This window comes from Callithrix jacchus, chromosome 21 (genome assembly GCF_049354715.1).
Source record: "Callithrix jacchus isolate 240 chromosome 21, calJac240_pri, whole genome shotgun sequence".
Classification (NCBI taxonomy): Eukaryota; Metazoa; Chordata; class Mammalia; order Primates; family Cebidae; genus Callithrix; species Callithrix jacchus.
Genome location: NC_133522.1, coordinates 8,551,113 through 8,574,395, shown reverse-complemented (window position 1 = coordinate 8,574,395; position 23,283 = coordinate 8,551,113). Strand labels below are relative to the sequence as shown.

At 35.3% G+C, this 23,283-nt stretch overlaps 1 pseudogene; it reads right to left on the bottom strand.

Moving 5' to 3' along the window:
* Positions 1-554: 554 nt before the first annotated feature.
* On the bottom strand, positions 555-1,226 carry LOC100409820 (tubulin beta chain pseudogene; annotated as a pseudogene).
* Positions 1,227-23,283: the final 22,057 nt, after the last annotated feature.

The window sequence follows — 23,283 nt, the reverse complement described above, 5'->3', positions numbered from 1 at the left end:
AAAATTTTCCTAATTTTTAAAATCAATTCTCATAGTGTTTTGATGGAGTCTTTAGGTTTTCGAAGTATTGGATCATATTATCTCTAAAGAAGAGAAATTTGAATTTTTCCTTTCCTATTTTGTTGCCCTTTAAATTTTTTGTCTTATCTAATTGCTCTAGCTAGGACTTCCAGTGCTACATTTAATAATGATAATGAAAGTGAGCATCCTTGTTGTCGTCCAGATCTTAGAGACAAGGCTTTCAGCTTTCCACCACACAGTATGGTACTAGGTGTGGTGTGTCATATATGACCTTATTATGTTGACATATGCTTCTTCTATACCCAGTTTCCTGAGATATTTTATCATGAAGGGATGTTGAATTTTGTCAAATGTGTTTCCACCACAAATCGAAATGATCATAAAGGTCTTGTTCTTTATTCTATAGTTATGACATATCTTATTGATTAACTTGCATAGTTTGAACCATCCTTCCAACCTGGGGATAAAGCCCACTTGCCATAATGTGGTAAGAATGCCACACTAATTCTCCCTTTACCTGGAAAAGGAAGCTTCTAGGCTACCTCCTCCTCAGCACACTCCTCAAACTCCTCCTCACCTGTGGCGTATTGGTATTACTGATATTCTGACACCAGGTTGTTAAGGTTGCTCTCGGCCTTGGTGAACCCCATCTCATCCACGCCCGCACTGGTGTACCAGTGCAGGAAGGCCTTGCACCTGAACATAGCTGTAAACTGTTAGGCATCGTGTCTGAAGAGCACCTGGATGGCTGCGCTGTTACCAGTGAAGGTGGCCAACATTCTTAGTCCCCGGAGTGGGATGTCACAGACAGCTCTTTTCACATTGTGAGGGAGACACTCAGCAAAGTAGCTGCTGTTCTTGTTCTGGGTATTGAGCATGTGCTCATTCACCTCCCTCATGGACATGTGACTTCTGAAAATGGCAGCCACGGTTAGGCAGTGGCCATGTCGGGGGTCACAGGTGGCCATCATAGTCTTGGCGTCAAACAGCTTCTGAGTGAGCTCAGCCACAGTCAGGGCCCGGTACTGCTGGCTGGTCAGTGAGGCAAAGCCAGGCATAAAGAAGTGCAGCCCAGGAAATGGAACCATGTTCACAGGCAGCTTCGGCAGGTTGGTATTCAGCTGGCCCAGGAAGTGCAAGCACGTGGTGACCCCACTCATGGTAGCAGACACCAGGTGATTCAGGTCACCATAGATTATTTTCATAATGCCAATAATCTTTTTAATATATTGTTGAATTCAGTTTGCTACTATTTTGTTGGGGATTTCTGGATGAATATTCATCAGAGATACTGGCCTGTAGTTTTTTTTGATGTGTCTTTGTCTAGTTTTCATATCATAGTAATATTAGCTTTGTAGAATGAGTTTGGAATTATTTCCTCATGTTCTGTTTTTTGGAATAGTTTGAATAGGGTTGGTATTAGATCTTCTCTAAATGTTTGGAAGAATTTAGCAGTAAAGTCATCATGTCCCAGGCTTTTTAACTGAGACCCTTATTGTTATGGCTTTGATGTCCCTATTTGTTGTTGGTCTACTCAGTTCTAGATTTTTTCATAGTTCAGTTTTGGTAGGTTGTACATACCTAGGAATTTATCCATTTCCTCTAGATTTTGCTATTTAATGGCATATAATTCATAGTAGCCTCTGATCATTTGAACTTCTGTGGTATCAATGGTAAATGTCTCCCTTTTCATCTCTGATTTTACTTATTTGGGCCTTTTCTCTTTATTAGTCTGGTTTGTCAATTTTATTTTCAAAAAACAACTTTTGTTCTATTGATTCTTTGTACTGTTTTCCTAATTTAAAATTTATTTATTTCTGCTGTTATCTTATTATTTCTTTTCTTTTACTAATCTTGGGTTCAGTCTTTTCTTGCTTTTCTATTTCATTTAGCTGAATCCAGAGTTGAGAACACAGAAACTAATCTACCCACCTACGGTGAACTCATTTTTGGCAACAGTACAATGAACATACACTAAGGGAAAGGCAGTCTCTTTGATAAATGATGCTGGGCAAGCTAGATATCCATATGCTAAAGAGTGAAACTAGATCCCTATCTATCACCATATAAAAATCAAATTAAAATGCATTAAAGACTTAAATCTGGGACCTCAACCTATGAAGCCACTACAAGAAAATATTGGGAATAATCACCAGCACATTTTTCTGGGCAAAAATTTCTTGAGAATGTCCCCACAAAATCATGTGACTAAAGCAAAAATGGACAAATCATATCACGTCAAGTTAAGAAAGCTTCTGTAATGCACAGGATAAAATCAACAAAGTGAAGAAACAATCCACAGATGGGAGAAAAATTTGCAAACTTCCTGTCCGACAAGCCAACAACCAGTATATATAAGCAGTTCAAACAACTCTACAGGAAAAACAAAATCTAATAACCTGACTCAAAACGGGCGAAGGATTTGAATAGACATTTCTCAAAAGAAGACATACAAATGGCAAACAGGTATTTTTTTTTTTTTTTTTTTTGAGACGGAGTTTCGCTCTTGTTACCCAGGCTGGAGTGCAACGGCGTGATCTCGGCTCACCGCAACCTCCGCCTCCTGGGTTCAGGCAATTCTCCTGCCTCAGCCTCCTGAGTAGCTGAGATTACAGGCACATTTCACCATGCCCAGCTAATTTTTTGTGTTTTTAGTAGACATGGGGTTTCATCATGTTGACCAGGATGGTCTCGATCTCTTGGCCTCGTGATCCACCCGCCTCGGCCTCCCAAAGTGCTGGGATTACAGGCTACAGCCACCGCGTGCGGCCCGGCAAACAGGTATATTAAATGGCACTCAACATCTTTGATCATCAGAGAAATGCAAATCAAGCTACAATGAGATATTATCTCACCCCAGCTAAAATGCCTTTTATCCCAGAGATAGGCCACAACAAATGCTGGCAAGGTTGTGAAGAAAAGGGAACCCTTGTACACAGTTGGTCGGAATGTATATTTGTGCACTCGATATGAAGACGAGTTTGAGGATTCCTCAAGAAACTAAAAATAGAGCTACCATATGATCCAGCCATCCAACTTCTGGGTATATACCCAAAACAATGGCAATCAGAATATCGAAGAGTATATCTGCACTCCCATCTTCGTTGCAGCACTGTTTACAATAGTAAGATTTGGAAGCAACTGAAGTGTTTATTAACAGATAAATGGATAAAGAAGATGTGGTACATGTACACAATGGAGTACTTTTCAGCCATAAAAGGAATGAAATCCAGTCGTTTGCAATAACGTGGATGGAAGTGGAGACCATTATATTCAGTGAAATAAGCAAGGCAGAGAAACACAAACATCATATGTTCTCACTTATTTGTGGAATCTTAAAATCAAAACGATTGAACTCATGAACAAAGAGCACAGAGAAATGGTTACTAGAGGCTGGGAAGGGTAGAGGGGGGCATCAAGCTCATGTGTGGATAATAAATGGGTACAAAATATAGAAAGAATGATTAATAGCTATGTTTTAATAGCAAAATAGGATGACAATAGTCAATAATTACTTAATTGTACAGTTTAAAATAACCTAAAGTGTTTCATCGGATTGCTTGTAATTCAGGCGATAAATGCTTGAGATGGATAAGCCATTCCCCATGAAGTGCTTATCTCACATGGCATGCTTGTATCAAAATATCTCATATACTTCATAAATATGTACATCTACTATGTACCCACAATATTTAAAAAATTAAATATGCATTGTTAGGTTATTTATTTGTAGTTTTTTTTTCTTTGTTAATATAGGCACTTAACAGTTATACATTTTCCTCTTTGTACTACATTTCCTGTATTCAATAGGTTTTGGTTTGTTTCCGTTATCATTTGTTTCAAGAAATGTTTCATATACTTCATGTTAATTTCCTCACTGACCTACTAGTCATTCAAGAGCATATTGTATAATTTCCATTTGTTTGTATAATTTCCAAAATTTCTCTTGATTTTTATTTCAAGTTTTATTCCGTTATTTTCAGAGAAGATACTTGATATTTGTTTCAAGTTTTTAAATGTTTTATGACTTGTTTTGTGACCTAACATATAGTCCACCCTTGAGAATAAATCATGTGCCGAGGGAAAGAATATGTATACTGCAGCCTTTGAATGAAATGTTCAGTCCATTTGTTCTATGGTGCAGATTAAGTAAAACGTTTCTTTTTTTTTTTTTTTCTTTATTGCATTAAGGTCTGTCTCTCTCTTTAGCTATAATACCATTCACTTTATATATTCGAATGCTTCAGTGTTGGTGCATATATATTTACAATTATTATACCCTGTTGCTTTATTTAACCCTTTCATCATTATATAAGACCTTCATTTTCTCTCAAAGCTTTTGTCTTGAAATATATTTTGTCTGATGCAGAGATAGCTACTCTTGCTTTTTTTGTGTTGTTGCCAATAGGTGTGGAATATCTCCTTTCCATCCATTTATTTTCAATCCATGTGTAACTTTAAGGTGAAGTGCAGTTTTTGTAGTCAGCAGATCACAGAAGTCTTGTTTTTTCATCCATTCAACTCTTCTGTGTCTTTTGATTGAAGAGTTTAGTCCATTTACATTTAATGCTGTTATCGATAAGTAGGGACTTACTCCTGTCATTTTGTTGTGTATTTTTTTCTTTGTTTTGTGATCCTCTCTTCCCTCATTTCTTCCTTTCTAACTTATTTTTAGTATAAGTGATAGTCTATGGTGGTGTGATTTAATTTTTTGCTTTAATTTATTGTGTATCTGTTTTATGTTTTTTATGTGAAGTTACTGTGAGTCCTGCAAATATTATCTTATAATTCATTATTTAAAACTGGTGATAACACTGATTGCATAGACAACCAATTATGCAAAAAGAAAGCTAATAAAAACTTTACGTATTAATGTTATCCTCTTTCCTTTTAACTTTTTGTTGTTTCTTTTCATGTCTTATTGTACTGACTATGTCTTAAAAAGTTGTAATTATTTTTCATTAGTTCATCCGTTATTCTGTCTACTTAGAATAAGAGTAGTTTATACACCATGGTTGCAGTGTTATATTCTGTGTTTTTCTGTGTGCTATTATTAGGGAAGTTTGTATTATACTTCAGATGATTATTTCCTGCTCATTAATATTTTTTCTTTCAAATAAAAAAACTCCCTTTAGCATTTCTTGCAAGGCAGGTCTTGTGTTGATGAAATCCCTCCACTGTTGTTTATCTGGGAAGGTCTTATTTATCTTTCATATTGGAAGGAGATACTTTTGCCAGATACGCTATTCTGGTGTAAAAGGTTGTTGTTGTTGCTGCTGGTTGGTTGTTTGTTTTTCCTTCAGCATTTTAAATATGTCACACCACTCTCTGGCCTACAAGTTTTCCACTGAAAAGTCTACTGCCCAGACACATTGGATCCCCATAAGTCTACTGCCCAGACACATTGGATCCTCATAAGTCTACTGCCCAGACACATTGGATCCTCATAAGTCTACTGCCCAGACACATTGGATCCCAGTTGTATGTGATTTGTTTCTTTTTGGTTGGTGCTTTTAAGATCCTTTTTTTACCCTTGACCTTTGGGAGTTTGAGTATCAAATACCTTGAGGTAGTCTTCTTTGGATTAGATCTTTCTGTTCTATAATCTTCTTGTTCTTCAATGTTGATATCTCTCTGTAAGTTTGGGAAATTATCTAATTTTAATTCTTTGAATAAACTTTCTACCTCTATCTCTTTCTCTACCTCATCTTTAGTACTAATCACTCTTAGATTTGTCCTTTGAGGCTATTTTCTATGTTTTGTAGGTATGCTTCATTATTTTAATTTTTTTCTCCTCTGTAAAAAATTTTTCTTTTATCTCCTCTGTATTTTCAAGTAGGCTGTCTTCAAGCTCACTAATTCTTTCTTCTGCTTGATTAATTTCAGTATTAAGAGACTCTGGTGCATTCTTCAGTATACCAATCACATTCTTCAGCTCTAAAATTTTTGCTCAATTCTTTTTAATTATTTAAATCTGTTTGTTAAATTTACACAATAGACTTCCAAATTATTTCCTTGTTATTTTGAATTCCTTTGTTTCCTCAAAACAGGTAGTTCTAATTCTCTGCCTGAAAGGTCATGTATCTCTGTTACTTCTGAATTGGTTTCTGTTGCCCCATTCAGTTTATTTAGTAAGGTCATGTTTTTATGGATGATCTTGATGCTTGCAGCTGTTTGTCAATGTTTGGGCATCGAAGATTTATTGTAGTCTTCACAGTCTGTTCTTGTTTGTGCCTGTCTTTCTTGAGAGGCTTTTCAGGTATTCAAAGCCCAATATCACTGTGGTTTTTGCAAACTCATGCAAGTAACACCCTGCTGGTGTTGGACAAGAATTACAAGGCAGATAATCTTATTTTTCCCTTATTTTCTCCCAAACAATCAGAGTCTTTCTCTTTCTCTATGCTAGCCCACTGGAACTGGAGGTATGGAGATGCAAGCACACCCGTGGCCACTCCACTTGGTAAAGTGCTGGGTTAGATCTGCAGCCAACACAGCACTGGATCTTGCCTAATGCCCACTGTAAACACTACCTGGCTACCACCTATGTTCAATCAAGGCCCCAGGGCTCTACAATCAGCACATGGTGAAACCAGTCTCTTCTTTCTGGGTGATGAGCTCCACCTGGCCCCGGGAAGCTCCAGAGATGCAGTTTGAAAGCCACGGATTGGAGACATTAGCCTTGGAAATTTTCCTGATCTCCTATTGTAATGTGACTAACCTGACACTGAAGCCATAGTATAAAGTCCTTCCCACTTCTCACTCCCCTTTACATAGGCAGAGAAGCCTCTCCCTATGGGCATCACCACGACTAGTCCTCTGAGGGGTTTGGCCCGGTCACCACTGATAGTCACTTAAAGCCCAAGGGCTATTTCATCAGCTTCTGGCGAATGCTGCCAGGCCTGGGACTCATTCTTCAGGGAAGGAGTCTTTCATTGTAGCCACCACAGCTGGAAATGTGCGTGGTTACACCTGTAGTCAGCACGTGTCAGGATGTAAGGCCCACAGTATACTATCTAGGTGTCACTGCTGGTTTTTCAGGGCCGAAGAGCTCCTTAATCAGCAGATGATGAATCCTGCAAGGACTGAGTTTTTCCTTGAAGGCAGTGGAGCTAGACCTTGAAACGGGGACCTCACAACCCTTCCCAGTGCCTTGTCGTACTGTGGCTCAGTTGGTGTCCAGATACAAATAAAATACTCTCTACTGTTAACTCTCCACCCCTTAGGCAGAGGAAAAAACAATCATTAATTGCAGCTAGCTACCCTGCCTCGAGATGGGGCAAAGATGGTACAAGCATTCCTTTAGCCATCCCAGCCAGTGTTTTCCCAAGGTCACATGCCACTCTAGTTCTCTGGCTCTCAGCCTAGCCAAGCACTAAGAGATGCCTAGGAATTACAGTGGTTGTGTCCTAGGCTGCCTTTCAAGTTTACCTAGAACTCCAGAGCACTTCAGCCTGTGGTAGCCAGGCTTGCCAAGAAATTAGAGTTCCAACCAATGAGATGAAGCATTCCCCTAGGTCTGCTCCAAATGTTCCCTCTGTGTGTGAGCATCTGCTGAGTCCAGGATTACTTACTCTCTGCTATGACAGAGCAGCACTGAGTTCAATGTAATGTTCCCCAGTCACTGGGCTCCCCTTCCTCAAAGTACACAGACATACCATGCTTCACAGCCATTAGTGGGGGTTGGAAAGGGGTGGTTTTGGCTATTCAAAACTGTCCCTCCTGCCCTCCTCAATGCCTCTTGCAGTGACATAAAGTTTAAACCAGGTACTGTGATTGCTTACTTGGTTTCTGGCTCTTGTGATAGTGCTCTTCTTTGTGCAGATAGTTGTCAAAATGTGGGGTCCCTGCAGAGAGAATGAACTGTGTAGGTTTCTACCTTGCCATCTTGCTCCACTCTCAGATAAAACAGATAAAACCATTGCTAGTGTGTGGCTCCTCTCCTCTCTCCCTCTCTTGCTCCTGTTGTGCCCATGTAATGTGCTTGCTCCCCTTTCATCTTCCGTCATGATTGTATGTTTCCTCAGGCCTCCCCAGAAGCCAGCAGATATCAGCATCATGTGTCCTGGACAGTCTGCAGAACGATGAGTCAGTTAAATAGCTTGTCTATGTAAATTACCCACTCTCAGGTATTTCTTTACAGCAGTACAAGACTGGCTAATGCGCAGTCTAAGATGAAAGTTTGTATGTTTAATTTCTACAGTGAAGAAAGTAGAAAAACAACAATTAAAAAAGTTAAGGCCACTCCTCAAGGAACTAGAAAAACAAGGACAAACCAAACTCAAACTAGCAGAAGAAAAGAAATAATCATCATTATAACAGAACTAAATAAATTTGGGACCAACCAAGCAATACAGAGAATCAACAAAATGTTGGATTTTTTGAAAAGATAAAATTGATAAACCTCTAGCAAGACCAGCCAAGAAAAGAGGAGACAATATTCAAAATGAACATAATCAGAAATGAAAAATGAGACATTACAACGGATACCACGGAAATACAAAAGATCATCAGAGGCTACTATGAATAACTATATACTCAAAAACTAGAACATAGAGAGAAAAAAAAAATTCCTGAAAACATTTTCCACAAATGTTTTCCTCATTTTTCTCATTTTCCTGAATGAGGCTTCCTGAAAAGCCTCCTAATATTGAACCATTAAGAAATAGAAATCCCGAACAGATGCATAATGAGTGGTGAGCTTGAATCAGTAGTAAAATGTCTCACAACGAAAAGCAGCCCAGGACCAAATGTATTCACAGCTGAATTCTACCAAACAAGCAAAATATAAGTGGTACCAATTCTACTGAAACTGCTTCAAACCTGAAGAGAAGCACGTGCTCCCTAACTCATTCTACGAAGTCATTATCATCCTAATAGCAAAGCCCAGAAAGGACATGACCAAATACAATGACAGACCAATGCCATGTACACACTATCATTACATGTTCATTATTCCAGATATAAAATACATATCTTAATTAGTCTTAGCTTTATGATCTATTAAAATGGAATATGTTTCAAGATAGGAAATGTTGAAAATGTGAAATGAAAACTAATAGCAGCAAAGCAAAACCAAGCAAAAGAACTTTTTAAGCACTTACCATAATTTTTTGTTGAACTGATTTCTTAACCATTTTCCATATTTATTTCAATAACAGTTAATTTATAATGTTTCCAAATCACAGTAAGTGTTGTTCCAGATTGGGTCTGAACTTCGGGTATTTATACGGGTTTTTCACAAAGAACAGAAAAGGTAAAAAAGAAAGCTGAGAACTTTACCGTATGAGGTAAACAACATTGTCAGTTTTTTCTCTAAAACTATTCTGACAGGCATTATAGTCAGTTCTTATTCATTACAACTACATTTTTACACTAAAATGAACAGATTACTGATAGTTAAACTGAGTAATCACCGGGAAAATACTAACAAAGGAGATTTTTTAAAAATTACACTGTCAATATATTTTAGTTAAAAATCACAAGAAATAGATATTTTAATGCCAATAAACATAACACAATAGGCATAGGTACAATGTTCCCAGCAGATTTATCACTGTGGACTTGTAACTAGGATAATTATCTTATTTTTTTTTCTAAATTCTACTACACAATTGTTTCATAATTAACTGTACTTGTGATAAAAGAAACTATTTTATAAGGAAATAATTTGTTTACTTATGTGAAAGTTCTATAATTTTGAGGAATATTTTGAGCTTATTATATTCTCTGAAGGCACATTTATTTAAAAATGTATAGGAAAACGGCATATTGATGACCTTGAATTGACTAAAGGGTAAAAATTTAAAAACGAATATGTGTGATTCTCATAGGGCGTGGATATTTTTTCCAGGATCTGAAGGCAGAATTAACCATGGGACCAATATAATCAAGATAATGCATTCATACTTTAACTGTGGAAAATGGTGAGTTTCCATGGAGAATGATGGCTACATCTCATAAAACTAAGTGGAGTCTAGAAGGGCAGAACCCTAGAAATACTTAGAAATACTTCAGAATTAGATCACCAGGTGATTGGCCATAGAGGAGCCAGAAGAGCCGTATGAGGTTAGTTACACATTTACCCTACAACAAAACTCTGATTAGAAAATAAGAAGCAGCATGGAATACTATGCAGCCATAAAAAAATGTGATCATATCCTTTGAAGGGACGTAAATGGAGTTGGAAGCCATTATCCCCAGCAAACTAACACAGAAGCAGTAAATGAAATGCTGCATGTTCTCACTGTAATTTGGATTTGAATGTTGAGAACACATGAAAACATATGGTTGGGGAATAAAACACGCTGGGGCCTGTTGGAGGTGGACAGGAAGGAGAGCATCAGGAAGCATAGCTAATGGGTGCAGGGCTTAACACGTTGGTGACCGGATGATCTGTGCAGCAAACCACCATGGCACACATTTACCTACATAACAAAACTGCACATTCTGCACATGCACCCCTGAACTTACAATGAAAGTTGAAGAAAAAACGTAAGACGTACAAAGTACTCAAGAAACAGAGTCACAAAGCTGAAAATACTGGATAATAGAAACCTCAGAGGAAAGCAATTTATAATGATTTTTTTTGTCATTAACCAGTCTACTGTTCTTTTGCAGACCTTTCATGCAAATTTCAATAACCAAGACCTTGTCGGTTGATTCAGCAGCTCAGAATTTGAGATTAAGAAACTCACTCAAAACAACAAAACTACGTGGAAACTGAACAACTGCTGCTGAACGACCACTGGGTAAATAACAAAATTAAGGCAGAAATAAATAGTTTCTTTGAAACCATGAAAACAAAGACACAACATATCGAAATCTCTGGGATACAGATAAAGCCATGTTTAGAGGAAAATTTATAGCACTAAATGCCCAAAGGAGAAAGTGGGAAAGATCTAAAATCAATACCTTAACATCACAATTAAAATAAATAAAGAAGCAAGTGAAAACAAGTTCAAAAGCTAGTAGAAGACAAGAAATAGCCAAGATGAGAACAGAACTGAAGAAGACAGAAATACAAAAAACACCTTCAAAACTCTATGAATCCAGGAGCTGGTTTTCAAAAAGATTAGCAAAATAGATAGACTACTAGCCAGACTAATAAAGAAGAAAAGAAAGAAAAATTAAATAGATGCAGTAAAAAATGATAAAGTTGAGATTACCACTGATCCAACACAAATACCAACTACCATCAGAGAATACAATAAACACCACTATGCAAATAAACTAGAAAATCTAGAAGATATAGATAAATTCCTAGACCAATACACCTTCCCAAGACTAAACCAGGAAGAAGTCGAATCCCTGACCAATAACAAGTCCCTAAATTGAGACAGTATTAATAGCCTACCAACCAAAAAAAGCCCAGGGCCCGACAGATTCACAGCTGAATTCTACCAGAGGTACAAAGAGGAGCTGCTACTATTCCTTCTGAAACTATTCCAAACAATAGAAAAAGAAGGACACTTCCCTAACTCATTTTATGAGGCCAGCATCATTCTGATACCAAAACCTGGCAGAGACACAACAGAAAATAAAAATTTCAGGCCAACTTTCCTTACAAACATCAATGTGAAAATCCTCAATAAAATACTGGCAAACTGAATCCAGCCAGCACATCAAAAAGCTCATCCACCACCATCAACTCAGCTTCATCCCTGGGATGCAAGGCTGGTTCAACATACGCAAATCAATAAATGGAATCCATCACATAAACAGAACCAATGACAAAAACCATATGATTATCTTAATAGATGCAGAAAAGGCCTTCCATAAAATTCAACACCACTTCATGCTAAAAATGCTCAATAAACTAAGTATTGATAGAACATATCTTAAAATAATGAAAGCTATTTATGACAAACCCACAGCTAATATCATACTGAATGGGCGAAAGGTGGAAGCATTTCCTTTGAAACCTGGCACAAGAAAATGATGCCCACTCTCACCACTCCTATTTAACATTGTATTGGAAGTTCTGGCCAGGGCAATCAGGCAAGAGAAAGAAATAAAGCGTATTCAAATAGGAAGACAGAAAGCCAAATTGTCTAGGTTTGCAGATGACATAATTGCAGATTTAGAAAATCCATTATCTTAGCCCAAAATCTCTTTAAGCTGATAAACAACTTCAGCAATCTCAGGATATAAAATCGATGTGCAAAAATCACAAGCATTCCTATACACCAATAATAGACAAACAGCCAAATCATGATCAAACTCCCATTCACTATTGCTACAAAGAGAATAAAACAGTTAGGAATACAAGTTACAAGGGATGTATATATGTATATTATTTTGAAAATAATATTTTTTGGGTTTTGAAATTTGTCCATAATACCAATATGTAATTTTTATTTTTATTCCTTTTCAGCTGGGGTCTCGCTCTGTTGCCCAGACTGGAATGCAGTGGCTCAAAAATTTATTTTACTTCTTTTACATATACTAGCAAAAAATACATATTGACAAATCTAAATATCATAAGAAAACTGGAAGGCTCTGACCACTGTCTTCCTACAATTGATAAATTTCCACAAATAGTTACTTATGAAATTCAGAGACTGTATTATATTACATTTTTGAAATGATGAAACTTGTTATAACTCTAATTCATGAAGTATCGGCTTCTATGCTCTTCTAGGTATTTGTATAGTCATCATTATCCCTTATCTAAAACTAAGGGCAACTTTCAAAAAGATAATAAGTATCCGTAAAATAGAAAATATCATTTTTAAATGGGATTTTTCAATATCTCATGCTTATCAATATGTTATTAATGAAATAGTGATTGCTATTATTCATCATGAGAGTCCCAAGCTTAGAACAAAATGTTATAATAACCTCATGACTTGCTTATCTTTAAATGAGTTATCTCACTCACGGTACTAATAACTTGGTTTCTGGTTATTACTTTCCTCCCATGAGCAAAGCCCCAGGTGATCATCAAAGGCCACTGCAGTGCTAAATTGAGGGAAATCTTTCTTCTACTGCTCTTTTCGTTTTTTAGCTGATTTCTTCATGAAACCTGGTGTCATTTTCCAGTGTCTCTCCAGAAATTAATTCCACGTGATTGGAAACTCATCAGCATTTTGCATTAGCTGGGGTATGCCCAAGAATCTTAACTATGAAACTATGTATTACCTGTTTAAATTTAAGTCACTAACCTTTCCCTTTGGTGAAGTGAATACCGTCTTTGCAGAATTCTCTTCTGGGGAATCTTAAAGAATACTGTAGTTGTATAGGGAACTCAGAAGTTGCTATTGCATTCTAGGAAGGTCATGACTCTAGCATTGACTATAAGGCAGTGGCATGAATGAAGATATTTTTGTTCGTATGGTTAAGTGATCTTTTTTTTTTTTTTTTTTTTTTGAGACGGAGTTTCGCTCTTGTTACCCAGGCTGGAGTGCAATGGCGTGATCTCGGCTCACCGCAACCTCCGCCTCCTGGGTTCAGGCAATTCTCCTGCCTCAGCCTCCTGAGTAGCTGGGATTACAGGCACGCGCCACCGTGCCCAGCTAATTTTTTTGTATTTTTAGTAGAGACGGGGTTTCACCATGTTGACCAGGATGGTCTCGATCTCTTAACCTTGTGATCCATCCGCCTAGGCCTCCCAAAGTGCTGGGATTACAGGCGTGAGCCACCGCGTCCGGCCTGGTTAAGTGATCTTATACAATAATATATCCACGTGGATGATGAATATTTGAGTTACAAAAATGTTTGCTCTTCTTGCTTGATTTGGTTTCTCTCATAAATTACATCTTTTGGAAACTTTAAAATATGGTTTAGAAACTATTAGTGTGTAATTATTAAAAACTTTGCATAGTCTATAACGTAATGAGTTGAGTTTAATAATATCTTAAATATTTGAAGAGAGGGGAATATTGTAACTTATTTCATTTATCACCATGACAAAACATCTATGAATTCTCAGAAACAGTAAAAAAAATAGTTCCAAAAAATTACAAAACAGCAGAGTATAATTGAGAGACAGTGATGATAATATACAAATTAATTTTGCTTGTAAAATAAGAATACATGTTTTCCTCAGGCTATTTTTAACATGAAAAAGCATCGGACATTTATAAGAAAAAAATTATGAACACAATTCTTTTTTAATAATAACTAACAACACTAATATTTTTCTTAAAATGCTACTTTAGCTAATGATGTAATAACAAATGTTTTACTAACATATTTTGTCCTGACATACATGATTTGCTTTACACGATATATGACTATATAAAGAAATAAGGCACATTTGAAGAGACATTTTTATGTTTCAAAAATAAACATCAAATATCATATGAAGATGGAGACTGATTTAGAGCTTACTGAACAACAGTCTAGCACAGACAAAATACTTATTTTGGCTGTACAACTTTCAAAGTATATGAAATGAGATTTGAAGTTAGTTAATTCATACATTTAAAAAACTTTAAGAATGTTTTACAGACAAGGAAAATGCTTTCACATTTTGTTTTGCACATGTAATTTAGATATTTAATAGTGCATTAGTATATTAAGTATTTATATGGAATCAGTCACTGGTAATTTTTAATGCAATTAAATAGATTTAAAATCCTTTTGTTAATTTTAGCAATATCTCAACTTACAGAGAGCTGAACTGATTTCAGAACATTGTTGAAGATAGCTTTGTTTGTACAAAAAGAGTATTTTCCAATATTAAAACATGCTTGTGTCTTTAGATGACTTAATGGCATAAGAAATTACATCTACTACACTAATATGCAAAATTGAAACAGTAAAATATCTCATAAGTGAGAGTTGAAAAATGAGAACACATGGACACAGTTAAGGGGAACATCACACACTTGTTCCTCTCGGGGGATGGAGAGCTAGGAGAGGATAGCATTAGGAGAAAAATCTAATGTAGAAGACAAGTAGATACTTGCACCAAATCACCGTAGCGCTGTACACTTATGTAACAAACCTGCACTTACTGAACATGTGGTCCAGAAATGAAAGTATAATTTAAAAAAGAGAGCGGTCGGGGGGCAGGCACGGTGGCTCATGCCTATAATCCCAGCACTTTGAGAAGCCACGGTAGGTGGATCACCTGAGGTGAGGTGTTCAAGACCAGCCTGGCAAAACTTTTGCCTTTCTTTTGAGATATCACAGGGGTTCTCAGAAGTTAAAAAAAAAAAAAAAAAAAACTCTTACAATTTTATTCTTTTAAAATAATATCTGAGTTACAGATACTTCATCTTCTTTATTGCATTAAAACAAAGTATCTAAAGGCTTCTAGAAAAAAAATAGCTGCATTCTTATTTTTCAATAACTTATTATTTATAAAGGTATTTTTCTGTATTGTGTGTGAAATAGTGGACCTTTGCTTTATGTAACAAAACTATAAACAGAAATCAAATATATATTCTTTATCACTGCATTCCAAAACAGATTGTTTTAAAACGTTACCATGTGCAGCCAGATTTTAAATAGTATTATTGATACCATTCTCATTTGGACATTGAAACGAGTATATTATAATTTTAAATTAGGATTCAGAAGTTTTCACAATTAGACAGAAAATGTTCAGGGAATTTATTTATAAATATTTATCAGTATAATTTTTTCCCGTGGAATATCATCATATCATCCAGAAAATTTATTTTTGGAAATAACCTCAAATTACATTTACAAACTGAATTTGCTATTACTTTTGTAGGGTAGATGAAAGCGATTGAATGGAAATTATTTTTGTAGTGAAGCTTACACTTCAAGAAGGAAGAAAGGATCTGTGTGGAGTTTCAACTCACTATTTTCATCACTCCAAATGACAAACATTTTCTTTGCAAAATAAAAATTTCTTATTTTACATAAACAAATATACAATGATATATACATACACACATAAGCAATGTTGTCAAATCAATGCCTTTTTTTTTTTTTTAAAGAAAACTACTTTCCTTTTTTTTTCCTCTCTGTTTTGACTTTGATTTTCTGTTACCTTTTTTCTTATCTTCAAAACAGAGTCACTCTGCACCTCCACTCCTCTTAGGGACCTGTTAACCACATACTATGGACTTGTTTCTATTTTCTTCATGCTTATATAATTTTGTAGATTTTTATAAATGTGTGCAAACATACACATATATCCAAAGAGTTTGGGGCCCATCACTGACTTTACCAAATTGTTGTATTTATACTCTTTCAGACCTTGCTTTTACACCTGCAAGAACTTCTAAGTTAACTCTTGGAGACTACTTTTTAATAGATCCTGTTTGTTATTTTTAATGGGTGCATAGTATTTGCACAATAAATGGACTCCAGGTTATTTAATCTGTTCTCATGAATGATCGTTTAGTCTGTCTCCAGTTTGATTAGTTTCTTTGATGGCATATGTATTTGTTCTTTCTTGGTATGTCCTTTTCCCTGACATAGCATTCCAGGATTACAGTGAAATTGAATCCAGAGTTATACAGAAGAGGTGCTGATGAATATAACACAAATAATTGCACTGTCCTCTGGAGTAAAAATGCTATACAGTTTATCAGTCATAAGTAACATATAAAAATAATTGTGTTCAAAAATGATAAACAACAAACTGTAAGATTTTAAATTTAATTTCAACTTAACTTACTAAGAGACTAGGTAAAATGATTTATTTGCTTTGCTGGTCTAGAAAATTTTCTTTCTCATTTCTTTGTTACTCAAGTTCTGCTAAAATGTTTTTGTGCAATTTATTTGCCTTTCTTCTTTCAGAATAATCTGCAGTGATACTTCCTTTATTATTTGCAGAAAATCCTCAACCTTTGTTTATAAAGTTGTTCACCACTTATATGAGGCATAGATTATTATCTCTATAATGAGGTTTTGCTTTCTTTTAACATGCTCAGCAAAATCTATGACTGGTTACATGTAATGAAGATTTGGTTTTTACATCTTCATCGTGCTACTGCTCTATTCTGTGCCTCTTTTATTCACTGCCTCTAAGATCTGTGTTTGCTAATGTAAAGGAAGAAGTTCTCCCCTGCCAGCTTTTTGCACAAAGAGTACTTTTTTCAGACTGAATCTCAAGTCAATAGAGAAAAATTAAATTATCTTATATTTGGTGAATGCAAGTAAAATACATTAAGAATGCACTTTAACGTTCCATTAAATGCTGTCAATTTTATTCTGACATTGTTACGTAAATAATTCATATATATTGTCTAAGGATATAGAATGTTTATAATTATTTATTATTATTCATATATCTCAAGCTTTATATATCTTTAATGTGCCCTTTCTAAAATTTGGAATTAGAAAACCTAGTAGTTAAGCAATTCCCTAAAACTATTAAAATTGGTCATACATGCAACATTTTTGAGCAGTTTAAATTATTTTATTTTAAGCATTGCTGATTTAACCCACAGTTTTAGTTTTAGTAGATAGGTCAGTATAGGGCACATAGGCACAATAGTAGGCATTCTATAAATGTTGACTGGAGAGTAAATGAATGGATGCTTTGGTTTAGAAGGCTGGGTCACTTTTTGAAAGTGATTAGAAAGATGTTTTAAGGATCATGAGATATAGTTGCCATTGTCTCTATTCTCTGTCTAAAGGCCATACCAGACAAAATGTAATATCACACTGAATTTTTTGTTCGACTCTTAGGATCAATTTCTTTCCTTCAACATGAAAGTAATCAGCTATTTTTTGTTCTTGTGGGCAGACATAGAGGTGTATCACAGACAAACCACGGATCGCTTCAAAAGAAAGGTGTTTTTTGTAGGTGTTTCTTGTGTCTTCTGTTAATTTTTGTAGGTCATTTGTGGTGGGCAGTGGACAGATCCAATTATAATTCTGCTACCTCGTTTGAACCAGTTTCAGTAGGCAGGTGTTTTTTGACAGATACATAAACCTTTAAACCAGAACAAACTGGGCCAAAAATATTTCACGAGAATTTTGCAAGCCTAAGTGACACATCTTTGTTGAACATTTACTGTTTCAATGCTTCTTGATAGTTGTATGTATAAATTCCGACATTTTCCCCTTAAGATATAAAATAAACAATCGATTATTGATTGTTTTGTAAAAATCAAAGGTTAGTATAGTGAAAGTATACAAAGAAAAGGTAGACCTTTGTCTAAATAAAAAATCACAGACAAGCAAATTTTCTATTTGTTTTTAAATAATATTTATTAAATGTATGTACTTCTAAAATGTAAATATGAGATCAAGCTTTTCTAAATTGAATTATATTTCTATGTGATTAAGATTCTTCTTATTAGAGGTTAGCCAGGAGTCTTTCTATAATGTTAATTATTACTTAACATATATTTGTTAAAAAGTGAGCGGATTTGTATACTAGGTATCATTTAAAAAGACAAAACACATCTATGCATTATGTCTTGGACTCACCGTGGAATATAATTGTTTTGTATGCTAGTTGTTTTTAAGTATAATCTCAGTATAATCAAGTTAATTATTTGCTATCATATCTCCACTGAACTCATTATAACAATAAGCTGTTTAAGAACCCATATTTTCAAATCATGTCAGAAATCTAAAATTGATGGACTCTTGCAAGTCTAGATTCCATATTGTGCAGCATGACAATCAAACTATAAATTGAAGTGACTTATCTGATATGTAATCCATTGTTAATTTTCTCCTTAGCAATGATTCTGGGTCTTTTCCCCATCTTAGAGAGTAAGACTCACCTTTCAGAATATAAGGAAAAATCAACCATCCTCCAACGCTTCTGAAAAAGATGAATTTCTTGCAACCGTATTAAGGACAAGAAAGAGCGCTGTTTGACTTTCAGATATCTTTGGTCAAAACAGTGGTCCAAACTGGCCAATTATGTCCCTTTTTGATCCACCTACATTAACAAGAAATCAGTATAACTTTGGAATATAAAGTCATCTAATATCTTCTATTTTTAAAAATAAAATAAAATTCTAATATAAAAGTTAAGATAGACTAAGATATATGAACCCTAAATATACTCCTAAAAACCTATCATAATTATGAAAACAGGTAGACAATTTCATATTAAAAAAGACTCTGGGGGCTTATTGAAGCATTCGTTTTTTTTTTTTTTTTTTTTTTTTTTCCTACTGCAACAGACAGGCAACTGAGAACTCAGATTTTCAGAGACAACATCATCCATGACACAAAACTTTAGGACATAAACCTAGAATCAACTTCGATATTCTCTGGAATATTGGAATCGACCCAGGCCAGAGTAATCTGTGGAAGGATGAAAATCCAAACTTGAGCTCCAAAAGTAGGTCTCATAGTTACTCAAGAAAATAATTGAGGGAAATCATTATTTTTGAAAGTTCAGAAAAAAACAAAGGTATGTTATTTTCTGTGGTCGAGTCTAGCAAGACTCATCAAGCTATTTATGCAGACGTAAAAACTGATGAGTTCGTGTCCTTTGTAGGAACATGGATGAATCTCGAAACCATTATTCTCAGCGAACTGACACAAGAACAGAAAATCAAACATCGCAGGTTCTCACTCATAGGCAGATGTTGAACAATGAGAACACATGAACACAGGGAGGGGAGCATCACACACTGGGGTTTGTGTAGGGGGGAACTAAGGGAGGGACAGTGGGGGTGAGGAGTTGGGGAGGGATAAAATGGGGAGAAAAGTTAGATATTGGTGATGGGGAGGAAGGCAGCAAACCACATTGTCATGTATGTACCCATGCAACAATCTTGCATGTTCTTCATATGTACTCCAAACCTAAAACCCTTTACATGCGTGTGTGTGTGTGGTGTGTGTGTGTGTAAAATGAATGAAAAACAGCAAATAAACAACTGAAGCAATACTCAGAACTAGGTGTTTAAGAAACCACGGAATTAAAGAAGTAATTCATGGTATAATTTGGACAAAGCTTCCTTATAAACTTAATGAGGTTTTTCTATCAAAATCTAAAAATCTATCCAAGATTAAAAAAATTACATGTATCTTGAAAGAAAAATAGAGATACAATGCTAAGTGTAACAAAAGGGGGCTATTGAAGTATGACAAATTAGAGCTTTGTTAGTGTCTTTGGTATCTTTGAGGAAAGTCACATTCCTAATAATTCATTTCTTTTCTTTAAACTCAAGTTTCTCTACCGTAGAGGAAAGTTGTTTTCATTCATGATACAGAAATTCTCAGAAAGTGGTCTACTCATTTTTCTATAACACAGTATTCACTAGGCATCCTGGTAATCTTTACTTAGGTATATTAATAAGCTTCCATACTTGTCCACTTGGAGTGGACTAAGGTGAGCAGGTGCCGGTTCTTCTATCCTATTGTAAATTATTATCATTCTGGCTTGTAAAACAATTTGTTTTAAGTATGGTCACTGAAATTCAAAGACTGGTTATGCTTTGATACACTGACAAAAATTAGCCAGCAAAGGTGGGTCATGTGAATCTGTGACGGTGTAACTCCCCAGAGTCTGGCCCTGTGGTCAACTGGCCTTACTCATCTCATTGCTATCCAGAAGTCCATGGAGCCTACACATTTCAAAGCCACACTCTCACACTGGAGAATGATACTGAAGGTTATCATAAGCTCTAAGCATTTTTGGAGCCTGAATCCTATAGAATTAAAAACTAAAGCCTCAGTGAGTGAACTGGAGATTGATGTGAATGGATGAATTAATAAAAATAAATATTCAAGGAATATTTCAAAGGACAGATTAATAAAAGCTCTTGGATGTCTGTGAGTGGACGGTTTGTGCAAAAATCGCAAAGTAAGTTATTGAGAACTGAGTAACAAAGAAAGCTGGCTTTTTTTTTTTTTTTTTTTTGAGACGGAGTTTCTCTCTTGTTACCCAGGCTGGAGTGCAATGGAGCGATCTCGGCTCACCGCAACCTCCGCCTCCTGGGTTCAGGCAATTCTCCTGCCTCAGCCTCCTGAGTAGCTGGGATTACAGGCGCGCGCCACCGTGCCCAGCTAATTTTTTTGTATTTTAATTGTAACGAAATTCTGTCAAATACCTGAACTACCTCGCGTTGACATATGTACCCTGTCAATTCCCTGATGAAGGCAACTGAGGAAGCCCGACTGAATGACCTCACTATATTTAGTTCGATTTTAAAAGCAAAGTGCTTTATTTTATGAGATTCTGCCCCTGTACCTTCCTTCCACTTAGATCATTGAAAAGAAGCAAGTTATTCTTTTTAACATAAATGACAAAAAATTCTGATATGTCACTTACAGTTATTGACATTGTTTATTTAAAACAAAGCAGGATATTTTATTTTGAGTTACAGAATCTAATTATGAGTATGACTTATGAAGTGAGTGTGGTATGCATTAGAAAAGTCGTGTTATGGTTTCTAAGTTAAACTTATGTTAAGAGTAATATCTATGTTTCCTGGTACTGAGATATAAATCAAAATTAATCTAGTAAAGTTGCTACAATTCCACATGTCAAATAAATATACTAACAGTAAGAGGTGTTCACATATGATGATTTAGTGCCTTTCAATTGTATATTTGTGGCTTTAACAAATTCTAATGCCTAAAGAAAAAAATGTGTGAGACTTATTTCAAATACATATCATTTTTAAAATGACTTTTAAAAATTATTATCTTTGCATTCTATTTACTTAGAGTATGTACTTCATAGACATAGCAATATAACAAGAAAATGTTTTGCCTTCTTCCAAGCATAAGTTAAGGACAAAGTACATATAAGTAAATGCTTATGAATCAATAGATGCTTTATATTTGAATATTAATTATTTGAGATATTATTTCTTTGTGATTTTGGGAATGTTTTTTCCCTCTGGAAGCCACAGTTCTTTCATCTCACAATATGTAGACTGGATGGAAGGAAAAGATAAGTTTACAATGTTAAAGTGCTTTAAAATTATGACATATATCTCTATATATTTAAACATTTTCATAATGGTGTCCTTAAAATACTTTTTATTTTAAAATAAACAATAAAACTATTTACCCATCCTGAAAACATAGATTCAGTGAAGTTCTGGCGATCTGACTTGTCAACCTGTTGACATTCAATATAGATTTGGAAGATTCAAATAGGTTAGTCAATATATCCCTCCTCTCTCTTTTATGTACTTCAATCTAAAACTTCTCTCTTGAAATAAACAGTGGATTTTTTTCTAAAAGATGTTCCTTGTACATTCTTTATTTCTAGATTATTTAGTAGAATCATGCTAAGTCAAAATGGATGCTTGGCTGGGTCCTGTTTACAAATGCAATTGACAAATGTGCAGTCTCTGGATTTGAAATAAAATAAAATTAGCAATTAGCCCCTCCAAGGTGAAATCTGTGCTGCTGTCTTTATTGTCATAATGGTTTAAATTGTCATTTAATTCGTGAGTACATGGGCCTAGAAAGAGGAGCTCTGAAATTTTCAGCAAAAATGACACAACAAAAGGAAGCAATATCAAGTTACAACTTAGATAATGGGATTTCTTTTTTTTTTTTTTTTTTTTTTTTTTTAGTAAATTTTCTTAGAAGAAGTTAAAAGTAAGGTGAATGAAGAGGAAAGCAGTGTTTTGGACAGATCTGATCCTGATTTGACACTGAGAATAAATAATTTAGCTTTCCTCTTGCGCTGGTGCAGGTAACTTGAGGCTGGTTAATGATTAAGATAACCAAGTTGTGAAAAAGCACCAGGGCATTGAAAGGAAAAGGCTTTGGTTGACATTTTTTATCCAACTCATTTGGTTTTACTTGAAGGCTCAGACACAATCAAGTGAGTAGAAAATAAAGTAAGTTTTGTGGAGCTAACCAGTACAGTCAAAACTAGGTCAAGGCATGAAGCTGAGGCCAGATGTGTAAAACGATGAGAATTAGATTAGCCAAGCTCAGACCTTTGGATGGAGCTGAGTCTACAAGGACAATCATGTGGTCCCAGCAATACTAAGGGGAAAGTGACAGAGCTGCAATTACCTAATTAAGTTACATTCACCCTGCATAGAAAGACCTTTAACCTTAATTAAGGAATTGGACAGGGTAAGTTCAACGATCCTTTCACACATACAAAGTACCTATAAACAACAAATAATTTCTTATAAAACTTTTCCTCTAAAAAACAAGTCTCTATGTGGAAGGTTGTTAAATTAGATCATTTATGATTAGATACATATACTTTCTTTTTGCCCGTACCAATGCTGTTTGACAAGAGAAATGGCACAACGTTGTAACTGAGATTTCACGTATCCAATCCACTCATAAGAGACTCCTGTCTGTATGGCAGAAATGCTGCCAAAAAACAAAAACAACAAAAAACAGTTCTCATCAAGTCTAGTAAATGTGAGGGGGTGGACA